General features: G+C 45.6%; 1 pseudogene; it reads right to left on the bottom strand.

The window, feature by feature from the left end:
- Nucleotides 1-3,723: 3,723 nt before the first annotated feature.
- LOC147921345 (small nucleolar RNA R71) lies at nt 3,724-3,823 on the bottom strand (annotated as a pseudogene).
- Nucleotides 3,824-9,242: the final 5,419 nt, after the last annotated feature.

Below are 9,242 nucleotides of genomic sequence, written 5' to 3'. Positions count from 1 at the left end.
ATTGGCTCCTCATCGGACATAAGCCTGCATGCTATAATGTATAAGGAAGTCTAATATTTGTCTCTCGGGTTGCCACCCTACAGCGCTCCCCAGATCGTCATCCGAAGTGGATATACCAGCCATATTATTAAGCCACAAAGTCTCAGGATATAACGGTACTAGAAGAACTGAACTCCTCCAAGAGTCGTTCAAGATCAACTTTCCTTAGAAAAAGCAATTCTGAACACGTCTGAGTCCTATCTCCTAACCAGGTTCCCTTTCCATGGTTCGCGTAACACATCACAATGTCCTACCAACCACATATTCCATCACTTGAATAACTCAGGACCACACAAGGATCATTAACATGCCATAAGGGCAGCTATTAAAGCCGACAAATGTACTAAACAACACCGCCACAAAGGCCAAATGTCTAAACAGACCGCCACAAAGGCCAAATGTCTAAACAAACCGCCACCAAGGCCACACAAATGTCCTAAACATGACCGCCAGAAAGGCTAAACAATTGTCCTAACAAGGACCGCCACCAAGGCCACACATCCCAAAGAACCGTCACGAAGACCACTTGCCCGAAGGACCGTCACAAAAACCACTCGTCCCGAAGGACCATCACGAAGACCAATTGTCCCGAAGGACCGACATGAAGACCACAAATCTCGAAGGATCGCCTAAACAAGCTACAAGTCCCAAAGGACCGTCACAAAGACCTTCTTGATCATCTTCCCAGCCTGCATGGCCGAGATCAAGAGACTCCCCGAAGTCGCTCTCACTCCCTCAAATACCAACTTCCCTCCTAGACACTCAAACTCCACTATATCCCGATGACAATCAAGATGAACCATATGTCGATATAACCCCATCCCAAGGACAACATCATACAACTCCACTAGGCTGATAAGCAAGTCCGTTGGCCATGACTCCCCTGTGACCTGAATTTCATCTCCTCTCGCCTGTCCAATAACTCTCGGAAACTTGCCTCCCGCAACTATGACAACTTCCGCTCGCTCCCCGGGATCTCCTCGGGTATTAGCGCTCTCTGCGCACTCTGGATTAATGAAGCAATGAGTTCCTCCTAAATAAAACATAATGTGGGACCTAACCCCGCCCTCCAACAAGATCCCTACACAAACCTCATCTGATGAGAACCTAACACTTTATCACAAGCAAAACATAAAATCTGAACCTACTGAATTCACAAAGTCTGGGTACCAGAAATTATACATGTGATCGCCCCGACACTAGTTCCACCAGCCTCCACCGTCGTGTACACCCGTGGTGCCTGCTCAATCCGTGCCACCTACTGCACCACATGTTGCACTGTTGCAACTTGGGACACTTAGGCTTGATGTGCAAAGGCTCCCTATAATGATTGCATTCACGAACCGCTGACTGAGCCACCTTCGTAGCACTCCTTTGGGGATAGTAGCTACCTTGTGCTCTATGCTACCACACCCGTAGCACCTTGCACAACTCAGCCTCTACATAGCCTCCCACTTCCTCTTGGTTCCTTGCGCATGCTTGCCCCCTGATAACTCTCTAATTTACATGTTTTTAGCATCCTTTTTTGTCCATATTTTGCATTGTTCATACCTCTAACTTAGCATTTTTAGGTCATTTACTGTTGGAATTTACTTTTAGAGCATTTAGGGTGTTGCATTTCTGCATTTGCATATTTTGGATGAAAACAGGTGCTAAAGAGCCAAAAATGGGGGAAAACAAGGACAACTCGAGCATGTACCCGAAGGAGCCATCGAGCTGCAAGAACAAGTCCGAATCCCAACACGATCGAGGAGGATCCAAGAGCATGAAGAGCAACCCGAAGATCCACCCGAGGAGTAACCCGACTTCACCCTCGTGTACCCCATCGAGTAGATCATCGGGCAAGTCTGGGAAGCTAGGTCAAAATGGGTTTCCATATATAAACCCCCTCTTCCCCTAGCTTGCAAAGGAGCACGCCGCAAACCCTCAAACCAGAGAGCGAGAGCTCCTGTGAGAGGACTGAGCGAGTCAACATTTTTCTACTTGTTTTGCATTTTTATTTTGTAGTTTTCTTAGATTTCTATCCTTTACTTTCTCTACTCTACTCTATCTTTTAATACAATGTCATTTTCATTCATTTTGATTGCTTTTTTATTCGCTTCTATGTCCGAGTAGTGTAGTAAAGTTTCTAGGGATGGGATAGATGATTTTGTGTTCTTGATCGGTTAGGATGCTTTAGTTGATTGTAAATGATTGATAGATTTTCTACTAGATTTGTGCTCTTAATGCTGTCAACAGACCGAAAGGTTGAGATTAGATCTAGGGCGTTTACAAATGCTACAGGCTGAAAGGAGTAGATAAAATGCTTGATTTAGCCAATGCTAGAGGTTTACTTAACTCTGAGTAACAAAATTAGATGAGTTTAATTCTACTGACAATAATGAATCGTTCTTAATGCCTGCTTGTTCATATTGCTAGTGCGACAGTGTGGTAATGTGTTCAAGGTTGATTGTTGCTAGTGCGAAAGTGTGGTGACAAGGTCTTAGAGGTTCATTGTATAGGAAATAATTGCTTAAGGCATGTAAGGCATCCATACTGGTCTAGAACACTTACGATTCGATTACCCCCATCCTTAGGAACATTCGTATTTTATTTATTTGCATTTCTTTCACTTACTCGACTACTTACCCGATCAGGTACACGATAACCTGTATCGAGTAATACCTCGAGCTGTTCATATCTCACTTGCATACTCGATCACCCCACTCGATCATGTACTCGATTGCTTGCATCGAGTGCTTAGGTCGTGTGGTTTACTTGTTTATATTCTTTTACTTTGTTTATTTTAGGAATCGTTAGAACCAAAACCCTAATTGCTTGGCTTGACTTGCATTGTTCTGATCATATCCTTCCTGATAGCAATACACAACAATTTGGATTGATAACCCTTTGTACTACAACTGCATAGGGGATTGATACCCTGGGTGAAAACCTGTCTATCAATTTGGCACCGTTGCCATTTGGTTGTTTTACTTTTGCTACGTTTCGGATTTCAGCGCTTGCTAGATCAAGTTCGTTTGTTTATATTTGGTTTGGATACTGACTTGTTTGCTTTCGCATTGTTTGTTTTGAATCTCAGGTACAACCCGAGCACCCACCCGACCCTTCACTCGATCATCTGGATCGAGTTGATCCTCGTGTACACACTCTGACACATACCTGTGCATGCAAACACGATCCAGAGGTAGCCAGAACCTGAGTCCTTTCATCGACAACATCGACAGACCTCAGCTACTCAGACAACAACAAGTTCAACAAGAACCATCAATCATTGAGGAGACGATGAATAATCAGAACGGTCTACCAGCTCCTCAAGCAAGGACCAATATAGGAGCAGGAGATGCTCCATTTACTCACACACAAAGGAATGGCATTGTGCCACCAGCTGTGCAGAACAATAATTTTGAGATCAAGAGTAATCTCATCCAGATGATACAGAGCAATAAGTTTCATGGATTGCCAATGGAGGACCCATTGGATCATCTAGATGAATTTGATAGGCTCTGTAGCCTCACTAAGATCAATGGAGTAAGTGAAGATGGATTCAAGCTCCGGCTTTTCCCATTCTCTTTGGGAGACAAAGCACGAATCTGGGAGAAATCGCTCCCTAAGGAGTCCATCACCACTTGGGAAGCGTGCAAGAAGGCATTCTTGGACAAATTCTTCTCCAACTCCAGAACCGCAAGGCTGCGAAATGACATTTCCGGTTTTGGAACAACGAAACGTTCAGTGAAGGTTGGGAACGTTTCAAGGGATACACTACTCGATGTCCACATCACGGCTTCAGTAATGCTTCATTGCTGAGCACACTTTATCGAGGCGTGGTCCCCAAGATACGGATGTTGCTGGACACCGCAAGCCATGGTAACTTCCTCAACACAGATGTTGATGAAGGTTGGGACCTAGTTGAGAACTTGGCTCAATCTGATGGCAACTACAATGAGGAATATGATCGCTCTGTGCGATCTACAGGAGAGGAAGATGCCAAGTAAAAGAAGGACATGAAAGCCCTCAATGACAAGCTCGATCAACTCCTCAACCAGCAGAAGCATGTTCATGCTATATCAGAGGAAGAGCAGTTTCAACAACAAGATGGGGAGACTATGCAACTAGAGGATGTTAACTACATCAACAACCAAGGAGGGTACAACAGAGGGTACAACAACTTCAAGCCGAATCCGAATCTGTCTTATCGGAACCCGAATGTTGCGAATCCTCAGGACCAAACTTACCCATCTGCAGTTCAAGGGAACCAGATCCAACATAAGCCTTTTGTCCAATACAACCAAGGTTATGCACCTAAGCAGCAGTATTCAGGAACCTACAACCAACCACCTGTATTCCAACAACACCAAGGTCCACCAAACCAATCACAAGAAGCTGAGTTATGCGGTCTCATTCAGCAAATGATTCAGAATCAGGCTACCGCTTCTATGGACATCGCGAAACGGTTCGCAGAGATGATCAACAAGATCGACTCAGGGTACAATGATCTCAATTCCATGTACGAATCACTTAACACAAAGGTTCGATACCTGGAAGGCCATCACAACAACCAACCAGCCCCAAAGATCAACCAACTCCCAGGTAAGGCTGTTCAAAACCCCAAGGATTATGCAACTGCTCAAGCCATCTTCCTTGATGATGACTATGAGGACTACCTCATTGGGGACAGTGATGATCAAGATGGGGAGGAGGTGGAACACCCAATGCGAAATGAAGCCAAGTACTACATATCCGAGTATGAACCCGAGTCTTCACCCGAAGAGACTGATCGAGTTGATGATCGAGCACTGGTTCGAGAATCGTAAACCGAAGAACAACCCGAAGTGGAACCCGATGACCTACACGATGGTGTTGATTGGATGATGCATCGAGTAGATGTTGAAAAGATAGATCAGCCTCAACCACCTGCACTAGTAGAAGGGGAGTTAGAGGAAAGGTTCAATACTGCACTTGACATCCAGCTGGAGGCGCTTGCAGAGCGAATGGCTAAGCGTAAAGCTCCACCACCTAAGTTTTTGCTCCCACACGAGCTTCAGCAGGAAGCTGCCAAGGAAGCAGCTCGATTGGAGGATGAGGTCAAGGAAGCTATCAAGGAGATCGGTTTTGAAATTCTGAGAAGTGGAGTTTGCTTGGATCGTGAGCTGCAAATTGAGGAAAAACTTGAAGATCCTGGCTCTTTCACCTTGCCGTGTTCGATAGGACTTCGGTTCTTCAAGAGCTGTTTGTGCGACCTTGGAGCTTCATTTAGCATTATGCCGCTTTCAGTTGCCAACAAGCTAGGATTCACTAATTTTAAACCAAGTAAATTGTATTTGGTTCTGGCCGACAGAACAGTGAGGCATCCGATTGGTATCCTGGAGAACCTGCCTCTCAGGATTGGAAGATTGGAAGTGCCTGCCGACTTCATGATCCTCAATATGGAAAAGGAACCGGATGATCCGCTGATCGAGGTGAAGCAAGGCAAGATCAGAATAGAACATGGTGAGCATTTCAAGATGGAGTTTGATGTGAAGAAGGGGATTAAGAGGCCAACCATTGATGGTCAAGCTTTCTTTACAAAGACCAAGCAAAGGAAGGTGCAACATCTTGAAGAGGTCAACACCACATTTGCCTTAGAACCTGGACAAGACCTGGAAAATCTGTTGAACCAGCCTACTGCAGTGGAGAGGATTCCAGAACCTCTTCCACATGGACCCCATGCTTAAGGAGCATGAAGAGTCAAGCTTACTGACTTTAAACAAGCTCACCTGGGAGGAAGTCCCAAAGGTATCTCTTAATTTTAGCTTATTTGTTTTACTTACTTTTATTTACCTTTTCTCTTTTTGCAATTTTATAAAAAAAAAAAAAAAGGAAAAGGAAAATTAAGAAGAGGAAAATTGAGGAACCCGAGGGTCAACCCGACACCGTACTCGACGCGCCTGATCGTGTCCCTGCTCGGGTGGCGAGTGGAGTCTGAATCCCACAAGGAAGCCCACTCTCAGTGAAGCCCATCAACCAAACCCTAGCCTATTTAAGGGGTTTCGACATTCTCTCCCCTTCCATCACCGATAAGTATCTCTCAACCCAAGAGTTTTTGCTTTCCAAAGTTTCTATTCTATTCTCTCTCAAACTCGAGCTTTATTCGATTTCTTTGGGACTAACCCTATTAACCTCGAGACTTAGCCTTTTTCTTCTCAAGGAATCAAACAAGGAGCCAATCGCTAAAATCTACCAAAAGAAGGGAAGAAGATCAACCTCCACCGCTGCTACAACCGGAGGTGATGCCGTCGAAGTTCGAGAGTCTCAAGGAAGAGGAAACGTTCCACATTCCCAACCGTTGGGAGGACATTTGGCCTCCCGAACCCGATGCACAACCCGATCCATCACCTGACCTGATTCTCAAGTAACCGATCGAGTAGGCCCCCGAGTTCGCTCACCGAGTCCAATGGTGAGTGCTGTCTGCCGTTCTCCTCGACGTAGGGACCTGTCTACGTCCAAAAAGACCCTTACCGACCTTATGGAGGTCGATTCTGATGCCGGAGGAGAAGAGCAAGGGGAGATCCACACCTCTCGATCAAGGAGCAGAACTGCGGTTGCAAGGGGGAAGAGAACAGCTTCGGAGAAGGCTGAGAAGGTGGTTGAGAGAGCAGTTGAGGAAGAGGATCAACACGCTGAGGAGGAGGACCGAGAGAGAGAAGAGGAGCAGAGAGAGAGGACCCGCCAAGCCTCTCGGAGGCTAAAGCAGAAGGAGGTGGATACTCCGGCGAGACTCTTCAAGTTTTTCCGGAAGATGAGCTTTGTTGGTACCCGCTACCCTCACCGAGAAACAATGAAGCAATTGGGCATCACTAGAGACGTCGAGTACCTGTTTGATATGTGCCACCTAGGCCAATTGATGCGAGCCCACCTTGAAGCATATGAGGAGGAGACGGTCCATTGCCTTTCGACCTTGAAGCTGCACTATTTCGAGGACCACCCGACCCTACTACCCGATGGGGGGATCGGGTTCATCACCTTCTCCGTGAGGAACAAGGACTACCGACTCAGTTTCCAAGAGATGGAGAAGCTATATAGCTTCAAATCTGGTAGTGGGAAGGTATGGAGGTTGGCAAAGAAGAAATGAGGTCCCTATGGCTGACAATAGGAGACAAGAACCCCTACAAGTCCACAAGCTCCAAATCCGCTCAAATAAGGAGCCCTGTCTTGAGGTATTTTCACAAGTCCCTTACATGCACTCTTTTTGCTAGAAAAGAGACTGGGAATGTGAACGACCATGAGCTCCAGCTGTTAGATATTGCACTGTGTGGAGTTTTGGACAATACTAGGGATGGTACACCACTATTGGAGATGTTGCGGATATAAGCATGTTGTTTGTGTTACTCGATCAATTCCTCTAGCTGAAATCGTGGGCCGTGAAAAGAAGAGAAGGAGGCGGAGAGATCTCTATTGGGGGACTATTCACACCGATCCTAGTGGCATGCGATGTGCCCTTAAAGGGAATTGTTCATGAACCAAGATGTCTGGATGCGGACTACCTCGTGCTGGCGAGATTTTTGGCCCATGAGAGGCCTAATGACATGATGCTGTTCAAGTTTGTCCATCCAACCGCTGGAGCTGCTCAAATGGTTCTACCTAATGTCATATGCACCAAGGTTCGGCTGGGCGACAACATTGACTTCGCACCACCGTTGGAGGAGCTGTACAACCCGGAGGAGGAGTCCGAAGCTGAGGAGAGAGAGGAGACCGGGCAGAGACAGGGAGATAGCTCGGAGGAGTTCGATTTTGAGGAGTATGTATGCTCTCAAAAGCAACCGGTTTGAGTAAGGGAAGCTCACAAGAGGATCAGCTGGCTGAAGAGGATGAACAAGTTCTTGGCGAAGAAAGTAAAAGATCTTACCGGTTCGGTGAAGACAATGGGAGGTCAAATCAAGGAGTTGCAAGATAAGGCAAGCTGTGCCTCAGCTCCTACCTCGGCACAAGCACCAACTTGGATGGGGAGAAGCGGACCGCTAGGAGGAACTCGAGGACTGCCACCTCCAGAACCTTACAGAGCATCATCATACGAGCCCCAAGCCGAGGAGAACATCACCCGATCTCAGGCATCGCGGAGAAGTCATTCTGATGCTTACCCAACACCCAACCCGATGGGATACACGATGAACTATTCGATGCACCCATCGAGCACCCAATCGGGTGAGTACACAAGGATCTTCCCTCCACCTTACCAGACGCCATTCACGACGCCATACACGATGCACCCTGCAAGTGGATACACGGATGATCATTCTGGACCTTTTTCGCCATTTCCGTCGTACTACCCGATGCCCTACCCGATGAACTACGCGATCCCACCCTCGATCAACACCTCGGATGCTGGTCCAAGTAAGTCGTCAGTGTGCATTTCTGAGCTCTTTGACGAGCAAACACCGGCACATGCTGAAGCCGGAGAAGACCCATGCTACACGTTGGCGAGTATGGAGGCTGTTGCAACCTCCTTCTTCACCAACCCATGAGGTACCACTTTCATCCGATCTTTGTATATAACATTGCATTTAGTTTAATTCATTTTGTGTGATTCTTGAATTCTTTTTCAAACTTTTATGTACACAGGGATTGTGTAATATAAGTTTGGGGGAGAGTCCTAGAATGTATTTAACATTGTGTTTTATTTTCTTATTTTTATTATTTCAAATTTTTGCATGCTAGTTTTATTCATTTGAGTCTGCATTGCATCTATGTGCATTAAAAACCCAAAAAAAAAAAATTGAAAAATTTTAAGAAAAAGAAAAGAAAAGAGTGTTCACGTAGTTGCATTTGCATATTAGGATTGAGTCTAGTTTGTTTCATATAGGATTGTCGCATATGCATCTTAGGGGACAATGATTAAAACCACCTTGTTTAAAATCAAACCTCAGGATTGAAGCTATAGCCCTTAGTCACAGTTCATTGTTGCTAGATCAGTCTTTGGAAAAAAATGAAAAATCTTTGCTTAGACCCTTTCTGTCGATTGAATGATTCCTCCACTTGCTTGAACATTAGAACATCTCTATATTATTGGATTTAATTTGAACTTTAATTGTCTTGCTTATGGAATTTGAATACTTGCTCATGGTAACTCCAAACTCGGGTTAGCACTCCACTATTTACCAATCTTTTCGTTTAACCCGATTCGTTTGTCCTACCCATGAACCCAAACCTTTCTTTCAAACCTTGTTGTG

This window comes from Camelina sativa, chromosome 18, assembly GCF_030686135.1.
Source record: "Camelina sativa cultivar CO46 ecotype springtype chromosome 18, ASM3068613v1".
NCBI lineage: Eukaryota > Viridiplantae > Streptophyta > Magnoliopsida > Brassicales > Brassicaceae > Camelina > Camelina sativa.
The sequence above is the reverse complement of the archived record's forward strand: the minus strand, read 5'-3'. Positions and strand labels throughout refer to the sequence as shown.